Source organism: Rutilus rutilus (assembly GCF_951802725.1).
Source record: "Rutilus rutilus genome assembly, chromosome: 4".
Classification (NCBI taxonomy): Eukaryota; Metazoa; Chordata; class Actinopteri; order Cypriniformes; family Leuciscidae; genus Rutilus; species Rutilus rutilus.
In genome coordinates this window covers 41876813-41899548 of record NC_140212.1, presented here as the reverse complement: position 1 = coordinate 41899548, position 22736 = coordinate 41876813, and the positions used below count along the sequence as shown (strand labels likewise).

The 22736-nt window shown below is 46.5% G+C and overlaps 1 protein-coding gene across 1 annotated transcript in view; it reads left to right on the top strand.

The window, feature by feature from the left end:
* Positions 1–22736, top strand: part of LOC311289282 (uncharacterized protein) — a 333082-nt gene that overhangs the window by 203949 nt on the left and 106397 nt on the right. The gene's annotated exons all lie outside the window — the stretch shown is intronic.

Below are 22736 nucleotides of genomic sequence, written 5' to 3'. Positions count from 1 at the left end.
GTGTTCCCGGTTCTGGCTGACCTAATCTATGCAGCTTAACATTGAATTATAGAAGTCTATAATGTATTATGTGAATGCTAGGTCAAAGAGATGTGTCTTTAATCTAGCTTTGAACTGACAGAGTGTGTCTGCTTCCCGGACAATGTTAGGAAGTCTGTTCTAAAGTTTTGGTGCTAAATAGGAAAAGGATCTACCACCAGCAGTCGATTTTGATATTCTAGGTATTATCAACTGGCCGGAATTTTGAGATCGCAATAGACGTGAAGGAGTATAATGCGTTAAGAGCTCGCTCAAGTACTGCGGAGCTGAACCATTTAGTGCTTTGTAAGTAATCAGCAATATTTTAAAATGTATACAATGTTTAATAGGGAGCCAATGCAGTGTTGACAGAACAGGGCTAATATGGTCATACTTCCTGGTTCTGGTAAGAACTCGAGCTGCTGCGTTTTGGACCAGCTGTAGTTTGTTTATTAAGCGTGCAGGGCAACCACCCAGTAGAGCATTACAATAATCTAGCCTTGAGGTCATGAACACATTAATTAATTGTTCCGCATTTGTCAATGAGAGCATATGGCGTAATTTAGATATATTTTTAAGATGGAAAAATGCGGTTTTACAGATACTAGACACGTGACTTTCAAATGAAAGATTGGTATCAAAGAGCACACCCAGGTTCCAACCGACGACGAAGACTTAACAGAGCAGCCATCAAGTGTTAGACAGTATTCTAGGTTAATACGTGTGGGAGTTTTTTGTCCAATAATTAGAATCTCTGTTTTTTTTCAGAATTTAGAAGTAGGAAATTACGAGTCAACCATTTTTTTATATCAGCTATGCATTCTGTTAATTTAGTGAATTGGTAAGTTTCGTTAGGTTGTGAAGAAATATAGAGCTGAGTATCGGCGGCATAACAGTGAAAGCTAATTCCATGCTTCCTAATGATATCTCCTAATGGAAGCATGTACAGAGAGTATTCCATGTTATAATATTAGATATAGAGTATGATTACGACGATGAGTAGGTCCTGACACGTGTTGTCTAACTCCAATAGAGTTCAGAATGTCTTTAAATGCCATTCCAAATGCATCTTTTTCATTATCTACATGTATATTAAAATCACCAACAATTAGTACTTTTGTTACTTTAGTTACTTTTTTTTAACCTTAGATGGGTTGAAACGTTTTTTGGGGATTTCCAAATTCGGGGAACAGACAGTCTCTATATGATGATAGCTAGGTGAAAGAGGCTCTATGTGATGGGATTTATCTGACCTTGGTGACGTGAGACAGCTAGCAGACTGTCGGTTTAGCCAGTCTGTCTGCTTCCTGACCTGGGGCCCCAATTTGTCATGTTTTATCTCGAAGACTATGAGCCAAATTGCTAGAGAGAAGAGCAGCACCATCCCAGGAGGGATGAATACCATCTCTTTTCAACAGATGAGGTAAAAAAGCATCTGTCATCTTTAAGCTCCAAACCAAAGATGCCTACAGGTTTCTGGAGGTTAGTCCTTCCTCTTTCTCCAAGGAGGAGTGGCAAAAGGCGTACGAAAGCGTAAAGAAACGACTGGAGAAAATAGACCCACCACAAAGTGTGACATCCTCTGCTACACCTGCCATTTCTTAATGATCTACAGAGCGTGACACGCACGCACCTGGGATGATGATGTTTACTGCTTGTAAACTGCAGAGTTCTGTATTACCTTCTACTTAACGCCTAAAACACTCTTTATACAGTATACTCCTCTCCATATGTGTCATCTCTTTATAAGCTCTTGCAAAAAGACTCCTGTTGAATGGATAAAGAAAGAGATAAAAATGGATCAATAAAGTTTGATTACATCATTATTGACTTTTTGTTTTAAATAATCACAAATGTCTTAATTATTTTTATGTGTGAAGTCATAGATTTAAGTTTCAGCAGCAAATATTTTGTCATCTCAAACTACTTTTGATGTCACTGGATACACAAAAATTGTCACATTACAAAATATATTCTTGATTCGTTCTGGTAATGAATAAGCTCACTTATGCAGATGATTTTAACACAGTTTACCAGAACAATGGTGTCGGCCCAACAACGCAATCCAACGGTGTGGGCGAAGGGATAATGCGTGTGTGTCTTTTCAGCGCTCCAGTGAAGTTCACTTAATTTATTAGAATTTAGTTTCAATATTACTTCACTTTAGATCTTTGATTATTCTGAATATCCCATACTTTCAATTATTCATTCATTAAGGGCATTTCTTTGAGACTGCACGTCGACCGAACATCGCAAGCTCACGGACACAAACTAGTCAGTTCTGAAGTAGAGGATTAAACTATTTTACCTTTAAGTGGTCGCTCTCTGCTGACTCATAACAAAAAGTGTATTTTTTTATAGTCACGAACTGCAACTTCCGAAGTCAGTGATAGTCAGAAATCAGAAGGTCTCCTTAATGAGGTGCTCCATTCATTAGCGCCTTCGGTTTGATTTGCGGAAACACCAGACTCCACATTAATCTATACTAGAAAAAATTAATTTGAGAGTCATACAGAATAAATCAAATATAAACAATTAAAAGCCAATTCATAAATAATAAATACACACCATCAATTGCTCAAAGATGACTCTAAGAGTATAAGAAATGTGTACCTTACAGAGACACACAGTGGTGTGTGAGTGTGTTCTGAGTGCAAGACTTGAGATGACACTGACACAGCACTGCATGGGGGTTTACTGGTTACAGATTCCCAAAGACTGCTCTGCCACTTACCCTTATATACCAGAACAAAAGGCTTGGTCCCCTGAGGTGGGACTGGTCCCCTGAGCCGTCGTCTCCGCCCTGGTCCCCTGAGCTTATTATTTAAATTATAAATGCTTAATGTTTCAGGGACAGCAGTGCATAACTTAAGCCGCTTTTCCACCGAAATTACCCGGAACAATTTGTCCCAGGAACTTTTTTCCCAGGAACCTTTTTTGCCCCAGACCGGTTGCTTTCTGCGTTTACACCGCGGTCTAAAGTACCGGGAAGGTAAACTGCGCGCAACTGCTCCTCCCAGTCTGCGACGGACAGTAGGCTAATCAGTTTTGAGCGCCACATTTATAAGTATGGAGGAGATTCAAACTGTGCTGCAGTTATTGGTTTACTAACGAGGTAATTAACATAACAAAATAGACGAGCACTGATACTAAAGCGTGTTCAGAAAGCTTTCAAAGCTCGTATGCGTATAAAATTAGACAAGGTATGTTGTGAGATGACTGGGACGAACGCGCAAAAATTTCCTTTTGCGCAAATACGCTTTAAAAAAGCCTGAACCCCGTCTATCAATCATAAATAGTGACAGTCTTGTAAATAGTTTTGTTACCAACCTCAAAGCGCTATTTCAATCCTGTTATAGTAAATTTGTAACATGGTTTGCCTTGCAATAGATGACAATGTGTAAACATAATGACTTAATATTAAAAGCTGTGGCAGAAAAGAGACGAGCACTGATAAAGCGTGTTCAGAGCTCGTAATGCTAACGTTAGATATATAATTGTATGTTATCAGCTATTGCAGACATTGGCCGTGAGATGGCTGTGACGAACGCGCAGAAAGTTTCCTCTTCCACAAATACCCAAATAATAAAGCCTGAAACTCGTCGCCAGTCCCCCAGTTTTTTTTATTAAATTCCATATTTGCAGACAGACAACTTCCTACTGCATGAAGCCACTTTTTAAAAGGGAGGTTAAAAATAAAGAAAATGCTGCGTGGAGTCATCCAACCAAAATGCGGCGTGAACACAACCAATCAGCTTGTGCAGCGCACAAGTCCCACCCCTGAAAGTTCCTGAACTTTGAAAAAGTACTACCTCGTGAGCAGGGACTATCGGAGGGGGAAATATTTACCCGGAACTTCATTTAGACCCTGGTTCCTGCGGTGTAAACACATCGAGTACCAGCCCAAAGTTCCTAGTTCCTGGGGAAAGTTCCTGCGGTGGAAACGCGGCTTTATACTGTGTAGTACCAGCCTGTATTTTAGATTATTACACAATAAATAAAACAATAGTGCCAAGTTTTCTAACACATGGATTTATATACTTTGTCAATTTCGTGACCAGATGACTTTGACAAAATGATTAAAAAAAAAAAAAAACATTTGCAACTGCATTTAATAACATTTATTCCCGTACAACACAGAGCCCTGCACATAACATACATAAAATATAGTGTCCATGAATTAAGAATTTGTTGATCACTTTTTATTAAATCATTCCATCATTTCCAAGATGGCGGCTCGTTAGTCTGTTGGTGTTTGTCTACTTGTCGTAAAAAATAATCTTATTATTTTATCTTAAATGGCCTGTTGATGCTTTATAAATCTCGTTTAAGGAGCCCATCGACTATTGCTAACTTACATGATCTTGATTTTCAAAGCTAAAATCACTCCAATTCAAGTCCATCTCAATCCCTGGTTTCTCGAACGTGGACTCTTTTGTGAATAACAACAGCGTTGTATGTACCGAGACACCGGGCACAAACAGTCGAATTTGTAATCGATTGCGGGTCGCTATTTGGGACTGGAGCTAGAAGGATTGAGATTTTAATGGCGGTATCGAGGTATTCACAGCTCTCAGCTCGAGTCCTTTAGCAAGGGCTTATTTGCTGTTGCGGTGTCTTCAGTGTTGTCTGCTGAAGGTCGTGTTTTAGAGGATCCTGGAGGATTCTGTAGTACGTGATGCCTCATTTTATGGGCTTGTCAGGGTTCTACGGCTGGGGACTCTGGAGGACAACGTGGCGTTTAAGGCACCATCATGGATCTGGGAATCTGAAGGATCTGAAGAGATTCTGTATGGAGGAATGGTCTCTGATCTCTTGTCAGTTGTTTAAACTAAATTACAAATTTAGACAATTTTCATTGTAGGAGAAGACTCCTTTTTCCCCCACATTTACAATCATTTTACTTCAATGAAAGGTTTGATTTTTTAAAAAATAAAAGATCAAAATTATTAAGAATGCAGATTTATTTTTACATGCTTCTTTGTTCATAATTACCAAGGGTGCCAATAATTCTGACCATGACTGTATCTAATGGCAGAGCAAGAGGCTCCAATATATGCAAATACATTCCATGCATGCACATTCCATTCTCTTACAGGTCTCTACACAGACACATAGCGCCAATATATGCAAATTAGTGGTGTAACGGATCACAAAACTAAAGGTTCGGATCACATTTTCGTATCACATTATTAATAAATAAATAAATATAATACAAGTAAAAATGGAGGGTTTTGAAACAAATGTAACTTTGCAAAAAGGGAAACGTTCACGTTCTAGTATTAAAACATATCAAACAAAAAAAAATTAAAACGTAAGATTATTTGCTTGATGGGATTTTTAACGAGTCCGTTGTTAAAGAAGAACAAAACTCTTACGCCTGTTTCACAAATACTCCTTGCGTTTAAATTTAAATACAATAAATCTTGCATGTCACAAAGAACTTGTTTTTCCACCTCCACGAATCAGACGAGTGTTGTTCATTATGTCGCCTTACTGAGGTAAAGTGTAGTTTTCCTTGCTTTACCCCGGTCTTAAAGTAAAAAGATGAATGTGAAAAATAGTAGTATTTAATTAAATACATATATGGTGAGATTACTACATTTTATTTAATTAAATGCATTTATGGTGAGATTATTATATTTTCATGTCAATCTGTGTTCATTTTGACCACGAACCATGCGCTGTCACTTTAATTCAGTGCAGCACAGCAGAAATAGACTTGGTGCGGAAACGATCGCTGCACTGCTGTATACGCACCGCACCTGGAACGCATTGTGTACAAATAACAAGGTCACATGAGACACAGCCATCTTCTAACCGTATACATACTGGGAACTATATTCTCAGAAATGTTATTTGTACACGCTGTGACTATACAAATCACAACACGTAAATAGGAAAATGTTGGCGTTATTTTGTCATTTATTGGGAGCAGTATGCTAGCTGGAGCTGTTTACCTCCAGTCTTTGTGCTAAGCTAGGCTAGAGGTGGGTGCGTCAGACAGAGTTACGGCACGCACGGAGATGAAAAGGGTATGTATGGACTTATCTAACTCTGGGGGATACGCTGAAGGAGCTAAAGTCCCAAAAAGTCGGCGTGTTATAAAAAAAAGGCTTAAAAAATTCTCACTGTACTGGAGATGGTATTTTCTCCTGTTGTCCTCTAATGGCTCTGTTTCCACCCCTGTCTCTAGCACCAGTGAACCATTTGGTGAGAGCCTTTTCTGCCTGTTTCTGTTTGACATCTTTAGTCAATGAATTCTTCTTCAATCCACCTGCATAAAAGTAAAAGTTTACACACAAAATTCCTAATATTAATTCCAAATTATGATCATGATTAAAATATGATTAATCATGCAGCACTAGCGTGCGTATTGTTAAAAGTATTACACAAATGAAATTCACTTGACTTATGCGAGTACAACAATAAAACACTTACCATATATGACCTCAAAAAGGCGCAGATCTCTAAATCTCTTCTTGCCATGACGGCCAAACAGACTGTACTCTGGATTGCCAATTCATTTGAAATTAGGAATCTCATCATCCTTCTTGTGGCATCATCTAGTGAAGAACCACCAACATCTGCAACCATTGCAACCTAAGTACAAACAGACAGAATGATTTGTAGATGATATGCGTAAGTCAGCTTCAGAATGATCAAAATAAAAACCAACAAGCAACATGAACACTGACCATGAACCTACAACACTAGACATGAATCTTGTGTCACGGTGTGACAAAAGCCAGATAAGGAGAGAGAGTAAAATCCTCTTGAAGGCAGTATTATTTGGAGACCTCTTGTGGATGGTCGCGTCATCACACCGCGAAATCTGTTGCCATGGCAGCGAGGCCAATTGCCTGATTGACAGCAGGTGAGGAGAATTACGGAGAGTGTTGTGAGAGGAACGCACATTAGGATGGGGCTTTAAAAAGAGAGAGGAAACAGACGGTCGGGGTGGTTCTCCTCCCGTGAGTTACTGTGTTCTGTCGGCGGGTTGTTTATATTTGAAGCTGGACTGTGAAGCGGGGCGAGGATTGAAGCCGAGAAGTGGACATGAGAGAGTGAGGTTTTGTCGATGAGATCCAGGGGATATCGTCAACAGTGGGAAAGACGCAAAGTGATGAGTATTTGATCCGTTGTTTATATGCACTGACACTGAAGTGGTGTGGAAAGTCTGGAAAGCGTGTGGCACGAGTGAAGTATTACACCGAGTGAATTAATGATCTGTCTCCAACTTTTGTTCTTCCTGCACTGAATGTGACGATTACTACATCCGTTTGACTGTCTCTGAGAGAAGTGGAGCCCGTGGAGAGACGAGAGTCGATCTGGTGGGGGAAGGACCGGTGGGTGAGTGCTGGCCCGAATGCACGTGTGCGAGTGGAATGCAGTGCCTGAAGTGACGATTCACACGGTTTGTGTTATGGAGTGAAGTTTATCGTGTGGAGAAGTATTGATAGTCTGCTGTGCACTCGCTTCTATAGTCTTTCACCCGCTGTCTCTGAACGGGGTTCGTTACATCCAGCGTCCAACTTACCATTTGAGACAGTCCCACTCTGTGAATGCTGCCGATCCATTAATTCCTGTTACATTGTTGCAGCGTACAGTTGAACTGGAGCGTCTTGCTTAAAGCAATCTTCCTGTCTGGTGGTCTCCACACGTCTCTACCAAAAGCCGCTGTCTGGTTGGAACGAGAGAAGGTATTGCAGCGGAATGTTTTATTACTGCTGAATGGTTAAATCCTGTTGCATCGATACAGTGTACAGCTGAAGTGGAGTGTCTTGCTTAGAGCATCCTTTCCGACTGGTGGTCTCCACATGCTTCATCGAAAGTCGCTGTCCGGTTCAGAAAAGGTATTTGAAATGAACGTTTGATATGCTGTTGAATAGTTAAACCCTGCTACTTGGTTACAGTGCACAGCCGAAGTGGAGTGTCCCGTTCAAGTGTCCTCTCCGTCTGGTGGTCTCCAAATGTCCCATTGAAGGCTTGTCCTGTTCAGTACGAGAGGAGGTATTTCAATTGAACGTTTGATATGCTGTTGGATAGTTAAACCCTGCTACCTGGTTACAGTGCACAGCCGAAGTGGAGCGTCCCGCTCAAGTGTCCTCTCCGTATGGTGGTCTCTAAATGTCCCATTGAAGGCTTGTCCTGCTCAGTACGAGAGGAGGTATTTCAATTGAACGTTTCATATGCTGTTGGGAAGTTAAGTCCTGTTACCTGGTTACAGTGTACAGTCAAGTGGAGCGTCTCCCTTAAAGCGTCTTCTCCGCCTGGTGGTCCCCACCTGTCCCTACTGAAAGCCTCCGCCCTGTTCAGAAAGAGAGAAGGTATTTCAATTGAACGTTCCATATGCTGTTGGGAAGTTAAATCCTGTTACCTGATTACAGTGTACAGTCAAGTGGAGCGTCTCCCTTAAAGCGTCTTCTCTGCCTGGTGGCCCCCACCTGTCCCTACTGAAAGCCTCCGCCCTGTTCAGAAAGAGAGAAGGTACTTCAATTGAACGTTTCATATGCTGTTGGGAAGTTAAATCCTGTTACCTGGTTACAGTGTACAGTCAAGTGGAGTGTCTCCCTCAAAGCGTCTTCTCCGCCTGGTGGTCCCCACCTGTCCCCACTGAAAGCCTCCGCCCTGCTCAGAAAGAGAGAAGGTATTTCAATTGAACGTTCCATATGCTGTTGGGAAGTTAAATCCTGTTACCTGGTTACAGTGTACAGTCAAGTGGAGTGTCTCCCTCAAGCGTCTCCTCCGCCTGGTGGTCCCCACCTGTCCCCACTGAAAGCCTCCGCCCTGTTCAGAAGGAGAGAAGGTATCACTGTTGAGCGTCGCATCTTGTTGAACCATTGAACCCTGTTGTATTGTTGTAGGGCACAGTCAAAGTGAAGTGTCCTCCTGCCGGGTGGCTTTCCGTGCCCGTGTTGCAAATTGTTGCTGCTGTTCGGAAGGAAGGAGAATAGCCGCGGCACGCGGCTCAATCAAAGTGTCGTCTTGCTGTCCACGGTCCCCTCCTGGCCCGGCCTGCCCGCCACCGGCGCCCCTGTGACCCGTTTGAATTGCGGATCCCCGTCCTCTGGATACTTACCTCTGGGCAGCCTCCGGCACTCGTTCCATCCTCACCACGAGTATTTACCTGGTTCCAGTCCGAATGGGGTCCGAGTAGCCAAGACGTCCCTGTGAGCCCTGTAAAGAGTACCTACCCAGTGACCTACCTGGATGGTGTGTGTCCTCCTTGGTTCCTCTCCGACGAGCCGCAGGGTGTCCACGAACGTTCGTCTCGCTCCGGTCCAGGGGCCCATCGAATTGCTTCTGGCGACAAGAAGGAAGATTTTAATTAGGACTTTTCAAATTATTTGCTTTTAACTCAATAAAGAAATTGTTATTCCTTTATCCTCTGTGTGCTGTTTGGTCCCTTGACACGCTCCTCGAGGCGGTACCCGGTCTCCAGGGGTGGGTGCAGTCTGGCTTGGCCCACCCCGACCTGTGACAGAACTTGGCGTAGTCGGCAGGGTTACCGTCTCGAGTGGAGCGATCAAGGTCCTAAATGGCCGAGGAAGAAGAGCCAGTGGCCAGACAGCCAGTTATGCCCTTTTTTATGGGGACCCCGTGGGCCCAGAAGTACGGAGGTCCGGGGTCAGAATTAAGTCTGTCAGCATGGAAGGCCCAGGTGGAATACCTGGCAGGGCTCCAAGGGCTGAACGCCCTGCAGAAGGTACAGTTCGTATTAAATTCATTAGAGGGAGAAGCAAGAAGAGAAGTACAGGCAGCACCGGAAGCAACCCGCACCACAGTCCGAGCCATCTTTGATTTCCTTACGGTACAATACGGAGATACCACCCCGGTAGCTGTCCTGAGAACCCAATTCTTTAATTGTAGGCAAGGGCCTCGACAAACTGTTCGGCCATTCGCGTTGCAACTGAGGGAACAGTTTACCAGGCTAAGGGGAAGACAGGACCACGGCCTGGGCGACGAGGAGACCCTACTGCGAGATCAGTTTCTGCTAGGATTACGGGAGGGCCCAGTACGTCAGAGCCTGCGGGTGCAGTTGAGACGAAATCCTGACCTCACGTTTGAAGAACTGCGGCGAGAAGCTCTAGCCCTTGAGCGTGATCACACCGAAGGTGTGGATCCTCCCAGCTGTCTGGTGGCGAATGCTGTTAGTGGGCCTTCGGCCCCTGCCACCTCCGATTGGAAGCATGCCCTCCGGGAAGAATTGAAAAGGGATATCCGTGAACAAATGTCTGATCTGTCCAAATCTGTTGTCGAAGAACTCCGCCGAGAACGCCTCCATTCCCTTCCTTCGCCGCGGGAGCGGGCCTATTCTGACGGGAGTCGCCCTCCAGGGCGTCGTTTCGCCCGATCTATGGGTCCCCGATTCCAGTGGGATGAACAGGGGCGTCCTATCTGTAACGGTTGTGGAGAAGCTGGACATTACATCCGTCAGTGCCCTTCCAGACGCGCTTCGCAAGGGGGTTTTTAGAGTCTCCGGCCACTGTGGGTCAAGTGGTCGGGACCCCCTTTTCAGACCCTTCTTCTCCTGGACTGTCTAAAGAACGCCTAGTGGGCCGCTGTCCGGTTATCACGATCCGAGTCAACAGCAAGAAGGTGCAGTGTTTGTTGGACACAGGGTCGCAAGTCACTCTGTTTGCGGAGAGCCTGGTTCGGGAACTATTCGGCACCCAGGGCCGGCCGACGACTGAGGCCCCCTGGTTAACTCTGCGAGGGGCCAATGGGCTCGATATCCCGTATGTGGGTTATGTGGTGACAGACCTGGAGATCTACGGTATGGTTGTACCCCAGAAGGGAGTGGTGGTGGTTCGTGACGTGTGTCTGGGGTCTCATCGCGCCCTACTGGGCATGAATGTCATCTCCGACTGCTGGGAAGAGCTGTTCCAGCGTGGGTCGGCCCGAGCGGCTGTGACATCTGAGGGCAGAGAATGGGAGCGTATTCGGGCAGACTGTCGCCGGGTTTGCCTGGCCGAGCAGCAGGAGGACCGGGAGAGCACTGGGAGAGTGGCTTGCCGTTATGCTTTGTCCGTCCCGGCTCGAAGCGAGGCGATGGTCTGGGTCAGGGTGCCCCCTAGACTTTATCACCCGGAGGAGTGGGTGTTGGTGGAACCATACAACGAAGGTCCTAAGGTGGAGGTGGCCAGAGGACTGGCATCCGCCCAAAGAGGCCGAATTCGGGTGAGAGTTCGGAACACGAATCCTTTTCCAATCCAACTGTATCGTCATCAGTGTCTAGCCCGAGTCATCTCGGTGAAACCGTGGCAAGTGCAAGAGCCAGGAGAAGTCAAGTTCAGCCAAGTAGGCCCAACCGTAGTGGAAGTTGCTTTGGCGCAGACGGGGGTGCACAGCAGGGAGGCTGGAGAAGGACTGCCGGCCCACCTTGGAGGTGAGTCCCTACGGGGAGAAGGGCTGGAGGAGGATCAGACAAGGTGGCTTAAGGCTTTTCTATCAAAATGGCCACAGTTGTTTTCCACCCACGATGAGGATTATGGGTGTACTAACATCGTTAAGCATCAAATTCCCACTGGAGGGGCCACACCCAGTAGAGAACGCTACCGACCGGTGCCCCCAACATTGTACTCTGAGGTTCGTGCTCTGTTGCGAGGGATGTTGAATAGAGGGATCATCCGCGAGAGCAGCAGCCCTTGGGCGGCCCCGATCGTACTGGTGAGGAAGAAGACAGGCGCATGGAGATTCTGTGTGGATTATCGGAAGTTGAACCTAGTGACAAAGCGGGATGCTTTCCCATTGCCTCGAGTCGAGGATTCCCTTACTAGCCTCACACGGGCGGCCTGGTATTCCACACTGGACTTGGCGAGCGGCTACTGGCAGGTGCAGGTGGACGAGCAGGACCGGGAGAAGACGGCTTTCACGACCCCCTTTGGGTTATACGAGTGGGACCGGATGCCCTTCGGCCTCTGCAACGCCCCGGCCACGTTCCAGCGACTAATGCAGCGCTGTTTAGGGAGCCAGCTGATGGATACCACCCTGGTGTACCTGGATGACGTGATTATTTATTCCCCCGATTTTGAGTCTCACCTGCAGCACCTGGAGCAGGTGTTCCGCTCTCTGGAGAAGTACGGGCTGAAGCTCCAACCGGATAAATGCCAGCTTTTCCGGAAGGAGGTAAAGTTCCTGGGCCATATTGTAAGTGCGGCAGGGATCGCTGTGGACCCAGAGAAAGTGTCGGCCGTACAGGGGTGGGCGGCCCCAAAGACTGTGCGCCAGGTTCGATCCTTCCTCGGTTTCGTGGGGTACTATAGGAGATTCATTAAGGATTTCTCCAAGATCGCCAAACCCATGAACCAGTTGCTGGGTGGAACGGGACATGTCCGGGGCCGGGGGTCCCCAGTGGTGGAGTGGGATCAGGCATGCGAGATTGCTTTTCAGAAGCTCAAGCAAGAGTTGTTACAAGCACCCATTCTGGCATATGCCGATTTCACACAGCCCTTCATTCTTTACACGGACGCTAGCCATCTGGGCTTGGGGGCTGTCTTGGCCCAGAAACAACAGGAGGAAGAGAGAGTCATCGCTTATGCTAGTCGGAGTCTACACCCTGCGGAGAGAAATGATGCCAACTATAGTTCCTTCAAGCTCGAGTTACTGGCCATGAAGTGGGCGCTCAGTGAGAAGTTCAAGGACTACCTATGGGGAGCAAAGGTAACCGTGGTGACCGATAACAATCCGCTGGTACACCTGCAAACCGCCAAGCTGGGGGCGGTAGAACAGAGGTGGGTGGCCCAATTGGCCAACTTTGACTATCAGCTGCGGTATCGGCCAGGAAGGGAACATACCAACGCAGATGTGCTGTCTAGGTGGCCTGAAGGAGGGCCGGAAGATCTGAGACCCACGCTGGAGGCCGACCGGGACGAGGGAATGATGGTGGGCATTGTGGAGGCACCGGGGCAGCCACCGGAGGAGCCGCCTGTAAGTTGGGGATGGGATCCACAGCGTTGGAGGATGTGGCAGGGCGAAGACGAGGACTTGTTAATAGTCCGGGCCTGGTTGGAGCAGGGCAATTGGCCGGAGGGTGCGGAACGCCGGGCTCAAAATCGAATTGTGAGAGGCCTGCTGGGCCAGAGGGAGAGGCTCCATCTGAAGGAGGGGGTGATTTGTCGGTCCCTCCAGGACTCACACTCGGGTGACCCGGTCTGTCAGGTAGTGGTTCCCGAGGGGAGGTGTCATGCCCTGTTGGAGGCTTACCACACTAGGCTTGGTCATCAAGGGCAGGAGAGGACGACGGCACTCTTGCGACGCCACTTCTACTGGCCTGGGATGGAGGGAACTACGAGGGCCTACCTGCGGGGCTGTTCGCGCTGCACCCTGTTTAAAGCCAGGAAAGAGCCTCGAGCTCCAATGGTCCCCATTCGAGCCAAAGCACCGATGCATATCATCGCTATGGACTATCTGACGTTGGGTAGGCCGGTCGACCGTATCCAAAACATCTTAGTGATCACAGACCTATTCACTAAATATGCCTGGGCCATCCCAACTCTGGATCAGACCGCCATCACTACCGCTAATGCCCTGTGGAGGCATGTCATCCAGCCCTTCGGGTGCCCTGAAGTGTTCCATTCGGATCAAGGACCCAATTTCGAATCCAGGGTAGTACATGAGTTGTGTCAATTGTATGGATGTAGGAAGACCCATACGACGCCCTATCATCCTCAAGGGAATGGAGGGTGTGAGAGGTTTAACCAGACGCTGATTGGTCTTTTGGGGACCTTGGAAGGTGACCAACAGGGACATTGGGTGGACAATCTCCCGGCGATGGTACATGCATACAATAATAGCATTCATAGTACGACCGGCTACGCACCAGCTTACCTGATGTTCGGAAGGCATGTGAGGCTGCCAGTGGACCTACTGCTGGGGACTGCGGCGGCTGAAGAAGGAGGCAGCGTAACGGGGTGGGTGACCAGACACCATCAACGCCTTCAACTGGCCTATGAACGGGTCTCAGACCGAATTAACCAAGCCGCAGCCAAGAATAAGAGGTTGTATGACCGTACGGCACGAAGTGCACCATTACTGCCTGGAGAGAGAGTTCTAGTTCGAGACAACCGACGACAAGGAAAGGGTAAGCTCAGTGATCGGTGGGAGCCCCAGCCGTATGTGATCCAACGACAGCCGCGCCTTGATCAGCCTGTGTATGCCATTCGTCCCGAAGGGAGAGCAGGGCCAGAGCGGGTGCTCCACCGCAATCTGATGCGCCCTTGTCCAAATTACCCCAAACCAGCTGTAGAGAGACCGCCTGCTGAACCAGTGTGGATGCCTCCCGTGGTGGGATGGGCTGTGGTCCCTCAGAGAGTGGGGATAGGGCCAAGGCCAGAGGAACCGAATTCTCCGCCAAGACGGTCCCAAAGGGAGAACCGGGGACAACCCCCATCCAGGTATGGAGATTGGGTGTCCGGATCCCGTTCTAGGGACTAGAACGGTTTGGCAGGGGGGTATGTCACGGTGTGACAAAAGCCAGATAAGGAGAGAGAGTAAAATCCTCTTGAAGGCAGTATTATTTGGAGACCTCTTGTGGATGGTCGCGTCATCACACCGCGAAATCTGTTGCCATGGCAGCGAGGCCAATTGCCTGATTGACAGCAGGTGAGGAGAATTACGGAGAGTGTTGTGAGAGGAACGCACATTAGGATGGGGCTTTAAAAAGAGAGAGGAAACAGACGGTCGGGGTGGTTCTCCTCCCGTGAGTTACTGTGTTCTGTCGGCGGGTTGTTTATATTTGAAGCTGGACTGTGAAGCGGGGCGAGGATTGAAGCCGAGAAGTGGACATGAGAGAGTGAGGTTTTGTCGATGAGATCCAGGGGATATCGTCAACAGTGGGAAAGACGCAAAGTGATGAGTATTTGATCCGTTGTTTATATGCACTGACACTGAAGTGGTGTGGAAAGTCTGGAAAGCGTGTGGCACGAGTGAAGTATTACACCGAGTGAATTAATGATCTGTCTCCAACTTTTGTTCTTCCTGCACTGAATGTGACGATTACTACATCCGTTTGACTGTCTCTGAGAGAAGTGGAGCCCGTGGAGAGACGAGAGTCGATCTGGTGGGGGAAGGACCGGTGGGTGAGTGCTGGCCCGAATGCACGTGTGCGAGTGGAATGCAGTGCCTGAAGTGACGATTCACACGGTTTGTGTTATGGAGTGAAGTTTATCGTGTGGAGAAGTATTGATAGTCTGCTGTGCACTCGCTTCTATAGTCTTTCACCCGCTGTCTCTGAACGGGGTTCGTTACATCCAGCGTCCAACTTACCATTTGAGACAGTCCCACTCTGTGAATGCTGCCGATCCATTAATTCCTGTTACATTGTTGCAGCGTACAGTTGAACTGGAGCGTCTTGCTTAAAGCAATCTTCCTGTCTGGTGGTCTCCACACGTCTCTACCAAAAGCCGCTGTCTGGTTGGAACGAGAGAAGGTATTGCAGCGGAATGTTTTATTACTGCTGAATGGTTAAATCCTGTTGCATCGATACAGTGTACAGCTGAAGTGGAGTGTCTTGCTTAGAGCATCCTTTCCGACTGGTGGTCTCCACATGCTTCATCGAAAGTCGCTGTCCGGTTCAGAAAAGGTATTTGAAATGAACGTTTGATATGCTGTTGAATAGTTAAACCCTGCTACTTGGTTACAGTGCACAGCCGAAGTGGAGTGTCCCGTTCAAGTGTCCTCTCCGTCTGGTGGTCTCCAAATGTCCCATTGAAGGCTTGTCCTGTTCAGTACGAGAGGAGGTATTTCAATTGAACGTTTGATATGCTGTTGGATAGTTAAACCCTGCTACCTGGTTACAGTGCACAGCCGAAGTGGAGCGTCCCGCTCAAGTGTCCTCTCCGTCTGGTGGTCTCTAAATGTCCCATTGAAGGCTTGTCCTGCTCAGTACGAGAGGAGGTATTTCAATTGAACGTTTCATATGCTGTTGGGAAGTTAAGTCCTGTTACCTGGTTACAGTGTACAGTCAAGTGGAGCGTCTCCCTTAAAGCGTCTTCTCCGCCTGGTGGTCCCCACCTGTCCCTACTGAAAGCCTCCGCCCTGTTCAGAAAGAGAGAAGGTATTTCAATTGAACGTTCCATATGCTGTTGGGAAGTTAAATCCTGTTACCTGATTACAGTGTACAGTCAAGTGGAGCGTCTCCCTTAAAGCGTCTTCTCTGCCTGGTGGCCCCCACCTGTCCCTACTGAAAGCCTCCGCCCTGTTCAGAAAGAGAGAAGGTACTTCAATTGAACGTTTCATATGCTGTTGGGAAGTTAAATCCTGTTACCTGGTTACAGTGTACAGTCAAGTGGAGTGTCTCCCTCAAAGCGTCTTCTCCGCCTGGTGGTCCCCACCTGTCCCCACTGAAAGCCTCCGCCCTGCTCAGAAAGAGAGAAGGTATTTCAATTGAACGTTCCATATGCTGTTGGGAAGTTAAATCCTGTTACCTGGTTACAGTGTACAGTCAAGTGGAGTGTCTCCCTCAAGCGTCTCCTCCGCCTGGTGGTCCCCACCTGTCCCCACTGAAAGCCTCCGCCCTGTTCAGAAGGAGAGAAGGTATCACTGTTGAGCGTCGCATCTTGTTGAACCATTGAACCCTGTTGTATTGTTGTAGGGCACAGTCAAAGTGAAGTGTCCTCCTGCCGGGTGGCTTTCCGTGCCCGTGTTGCAAATTGTTGCTGCTGTTCGGAAGGAAGGAGAATAGCCGCGGCACGTGGCTCAATCAAAGTGTCGTCTTGCTGTCCACGGTCCCCTCCTGGCCCGGCCTGCTCGCCACCGGCGCCCCTGTGACCCGTTTGAATTGCGGATCCCCGTCCTCTGGATACTTACCTCTGGGCAGCCTCCGGCACTCGTTCCATCCTCACCACGAGTATTTACCTGGTTCCAGTCCGAATGGGGTCCGAGTAGCCAAGACGTCCCTGTGAGCCCTGTAAAGAGTACCTACCCAGTGACCTACCTGGATGGTGTGTGTCCTCCTTGGTTCCTCTCCGACGAGCCGCAGGGTGTCCACGAACGTTCGTCTCGCTCCGGTCCAGGGGCCCATCGAATTGCTTCTGGCGACAAGAAGGAAGATTTTAATTAGGACTTTTCAAATTATTTGCTTTTAACTCAATAAAGAAATTGTTATTCCTTTATCCTCTGTGTGCTGTTTGGTCCCTTGACACGCTCCTCGAGGCGGTACCCGGTCTCCAGGGGTGGGTGCAGTCTGGCTTGGCCCACCCCGACCTGTGACACTTGGGTCAAACAACTTTTCATTCATAGCTTCCACTTCTTCTGTTGTTGTTAGAGGAAAGACAGCTTCTTCAGGAACATTGGGCAATGACTCATGGTTGTGCTGCTTAAGCAAAGCATTCAACATGTTGCTATGCACTCGCTGAGTCTCTTTCACTTCCTCCAGGAGGGTTAAAAGCTTGACGAACATAGCATAATCGGTGGTGGCGATTCTCTGACCGACAGGTCCTGCAGCAGTGAATCCCTGTGCGGCAGGTCCGGTGTTGGCTGGTCCTGTAGCTAGGGGTGGGCGATATGGCAAAAATATCATATCACGACTTTGTTCAGGAATATCATGATTCTTTTTCATGTTGGTTTTACTGTTTTGCAAGTGACTGAGCAGCACAGCCAAACTAATTTCCCTATGTTAAAACCATAGCCTTACAATGTAACAAAATATAAAAGAAAAAACAATTAGGCCAAAGTGGACAAAGATACATTTTATTATTTTATCTTTGTTCAAAGTAAATAGTGCTTTTTTTTTTTTTTTTTACCATAGTATAATATTTAAGAGTAGCATTCACCATGTAGACTTCACTGTATAAATTATACATGGTTTCTTAAAGCTACTGTATAAAAGATAATGAAAAAATGGAAATTCTGTAATAATTTTCTCATCCTCAAGTTGTTTTAAACCTGAATGAAGTTATTTCTTCTGTTGATCATAAAAGTTATTTTGAAGAATGTGGGTAACCAAATAGTTGCGGGTCCCCTTTTACTTCAATAGTAGGAAATAAAATACTATGTAAGTCAGTGAGTACCAGCAACTGCTTGGTTAACCACATTCTTTAAACTATCTTCTTTTGTGTTCAGCAAAAGACAGAAACCAGCGTGTGCTGTCTGTCACTTTAAGACTCATGTGTGCATGTAATATACAGACACAAATCTGATTTTCACTTTCACTTTAGACATAACTGACTGTTTATATAAACCATGTGTGTATTTGACAATATTAGCACAAAACCCACCTGTAGGAAGGAATCTCTGTGCGGCTGGTCCGGTGTTTGATGGTCTTATAACAGTGAATCTCTGGCTGTCAGGTCTGTTGGTGACGACGCTCTGGGTGGTAATGTTGTTGAGTTGACCGGATTCTTCACTTGTGTCAGATCTGTAAAATTGGGGTTCTTAAACCTTAAGCAGTTGACATTAAAGGTACATTTCAGTAACAAAATCAAATTTGTCATATATTTACCAGCACAAACATGTAAGGTACTTTCTCCCAACTCTTAGTTAGCACAAAATAAATATAAGTAAACAGAAGGTATGTCGATGTTTTGAATAATTCTGTCATTACATTTTCATAAAGTTTTTATTACAGCTTGTAGCAAGTTTTTTATTTGTTGTTTAGTAAGTTCTGACAATAAAGAGTAGTTTAAAACCCCAATTTACAGTCTGGTTTCTAAAATTTTTAACCTTTCTTGTGCTCATGAGAAACATTTCTTGTGAGCATGCAATAGTTTCTCGTGCGCACGTGTTACAGTGTCCGGATTATGTATACTATAACCTATAGACTAGAGTATAGATGTGCATGAATTATTAAAGATATATCTGCCTTTCTTGTAAAGCAGCACATTTAAAGCAGACATAAACCTGGCGTAATATTGGAGGTATACTGTCCTAAAGAAAGCCAAAATTTGAGCTAATCCGTCCGCATCTATACTCTCGTTTTCTTTATAATAAAATGGCAGTGGTGCACAAAGGAAATAGGTTATAGTATACATAATCTGTACACTGCAACGTGTTGCAAACTTTTGCAAATGGCTCTATAGAAAACAGTAACTTTTTGTGAATATTTTGGCAGGGCAAGTCTGTATAGCTCCTAACATCCTAGCATCACTTAAAAAACAAGTTTTTACTTACAATCTTTTGCACTTCTTCGGCATTTCAGTGTCAGTTTGTAAATTTGAGGTGTCCTCGGCCCTGCTAAGTTTAGCTCTTGCTGCAGCATATGTTTCTGTAAAATAAAATAAAAAACATTTAGAGGGAAAAAAAGCTTACCATCTGGAATCTTTTCAAGCAAATGATCCTTTCATGTTACCTGCATTTCCTATAATGCGTATGCTGTACTTTGTCCAGTCTGCTTCAGGAGTTTTTTTTTTTTTTTTTACAGCCTTGCTGATACAGAGAGTTCTACCAGTAGGCCAAAAACATTCATCTCTTTTGGGTCCAGTAATCCAGCTTGTAGGGAAGACATCAATGACAGTCCTTTCATCCAGTCAATTTCAAAGCAGTTGTTTCCCGGAGAGCAGCTGATGATCATTACTTTGTATTGCTTAAACTGTGTGCATGTGGAAAATTTGTTGGACCAGAGAAATGTGGCTGTTTAAACTGTTCTTCACATGTTCCTTTTGTGTGTCTGTTAAAAGTTTGTCTCTCACCCACACGTCTCACAATTTGCTCAAACGGATTTTGAGGTCTCCTAACCATCCTTTTCAATTGTCCCAAGTAATTTTCGAATGGAAAACCCATATTTACGAGCATCTTGTGCCAAATGTATGAGACCATGTGTGTTATATACAAGAAATTAATTCCCATAGATTTTGGCAAAAATAGTTACAAAACATTTCAGCAAGTTTTCAGCATAATCACAATAGTTACTGCACAGATCCGGACTCAAAAGAATTCTCATGGCAACTGATAAGACTAAAAAGTTTCTATATAAACATTTAGGAAATGTATTAAACAACACAACAGGGCCCGCGTATAACAAAAACTGTAGCCTTCCAGTGGCTATATTCGTAAAGTGACCGTGGCTTTCTTGAGAAATTCCTAGGCAAATTTTGACACTTGATGAAATTCTACATGTCAAGGGTCCCTTGACCCACAGTGAAACAAGTTTACGGACAATTCCTAAGCACACTAAATGCATATAATCAAAAACAAAAGATGTAACTAATCCCACTCCCAACTCCCGAAGAGGTGATACATCACGATGGTGTTCTTCATCTATAATTTCATCAAACTGGGCATCTGTTCTGAGGGCTGCTTCCATGTCTGGGTGCACTATTTTTCCATTTAAATAAACACCAGACTGCACCCAACGTTCACAAGAGCTGTAACCTGAGTGACCTTTTATACATTTAAGAAAAGCTCTTGCTGGAGCATCACATATAAATGCATCAGGCAGGGGAACACAGTAATGTTTCTCATTGAAGTACAATCCTTCCTTTGTGAGTTTTTTAAATTCCTCAACAACACCTTTCATGAACTCATGAACTGATGAAGGTTTAGATGGGCCAGCATAGAGACTTATCATAAACACGTTTGATCCAGGTAGCTCCTTAATTTTACCAAGTATGGGCCACAACTGTGCATTGGAGCTTATGAAAAGCGGTATTCCATCAACATTTAGCCTGAGAGTTAATGTGTCTGTGAGCTCATCTTGTGCATTGGTCAGCTCTGCACATATTGCGTTACAAAGGCCAAAATGATAATAACTCCCACTTCCCATTTTTTTGACTTCACAGTCTTTTAAAGTAGACATAAGTGTTCTTGGATCTTTAGGTAAATTAAGACCTTCCACTATAAGTATCTGAAGTAATTTTGACAAGGCAGACTGAGAGATATTCTGACTAGCTGCCCATTCAGCCAATTTTGTCTTCATGTCAAACTGAGGCTCTATTTCCTCTTTGTCAGTATCTTGAAATGAGTCATTTGTTTCATCACTATCCAGTGTAAAATCCAGTTGATCCAATGTATCATTGTCAAAATCCTGATCATCATCCATTCTTTGCTCCACAGTTTCATCAAGAACTTCCAAAGCATCCACAGCCAGGCTCATTAAATGTTCTTGCACTTTTGTTTTGATTCGTTGCCGTGTAGTACGTGAACTTGCACCATAGTATTCCATTTTCTAAAAACAAAATTGGGAATAATTTACAAGTGTATACATATGATATGACCAATGATCTACACATCATAATTTAGAAATTGTTTGAGATCCATCCATCCATCCATCTTCTTCCGCTTATCCGGGGCCGGGTCGCGGGGGCAGCAGTCTAAGCAGGGATGCCCAGACTTCCCTTTCCCTAGACACTTCCTCCAGCTCTTCCGGGGGGACACCGAGGCGTTCCCAGGCCAGCCGGGAGACATAGTCCCTCCAGCGTGTCCTAGGTCTTCCCTGGGGTCTCCTCCCGGTGGGACATGCCCGGAACACCTTCCCGGGAAGGTGTCCAGGAGGCATCCGGAAAAGATGCCCGAGCCACCTCAGCTGGCCCCTCTCGATGTGGAGAAGCAGCGGCTCTACTCTGAGCTCCTCCCGAGTGACCGAGCTTCTCACCCTATCTCTAAGGGATCGCCCAGCCACCCTGCGGAGAAAGCTCATTTCGGCCGCCTGTATCCGGGATCTTGTCCTTTCGGTCATGACCCACAGCTCATGACCATAGGTGAGAGTAGGAACGTAGATTGACCCGTAAATCGAGAGCTTCGCCTTGCGGCTCAGCTCCTTCTTCACCACGACAGACCGGTACAGCGACCGCATTACTGCAGAAGCTGCACCGATCTGTCTGTCAATCTCCCGTTCCATCCTTCCCTCACTCGTGAACAAGACCCCAAGATACTTGAACTCCTCCACTTGAGGCAGGAACTCTCCACCAACCTGAAGCGGGCAAACCACCCTTTTCCGACTGAGAACCATGGCCTCGGATTTGGAGGTGCTGATTCTCATCCCAGCCGCTTCACACTCGGCTGCAAACCGTCCCAGTGCATGCTGAAGGTCCTGGTCTGATGGGGCCAGCACGACAACATCATCCGTAAAGAGCAGAGATGAAATCGTGTGGTCCCCAAACCTGACCCCCTCCGGCCCCTGGCTGCGCCTAGAAATTCTGTCCATAAAAATTATGAACAGAACCGGCGACAAAGGGCAGCCCTGCCGGAGTCCAACATGCACCGGGAACAAGTCTGACTTACTGCCGGCAATGCGAACCAAGCTCCAGCTCCGATCGTACAGGGACCGGGTAGCTCTTAGCAAAGGGCCCCGAACCCCATACTCCCAGAGCACCCTCCACAAGATGCCGCGAGGGACACAGTCGAATGCCTTCTCCAAATCCACAAAGCACATGTGGATTGGTTGGGCAAACTCCCATGAACCCTCCAGCACCCTGTAGAGGGTATAGAGCTGGTCCAGTGTTCCACGACCGGGACGAAAACCACACTGTTCCTCCTGAATCCGAGGTTCTACTATCGGCCAGATTCTCCTCTCCAGTACCCTGGAATAGACTTTCCCGGGGAGGCTGAGAAGTGTGATCCCCCTATAGTTGGAGCACACCCTCCGGTCCCCCTTCTTAAAAAGAGGGACCACCACCCCGGTCTGCCAGTCCAAAGGCACTGTCCCCGACCACCACGCGATGCTGCAGAGGCGTGTCAGCCAAGACAGCCCCACAACATCCAGAGACTTGAGGTACTCGGGGCGGATCTCATCCACCCCCGGTGCCTTGCCACCGAGGAGTTTCTTGACTACCTCGGTG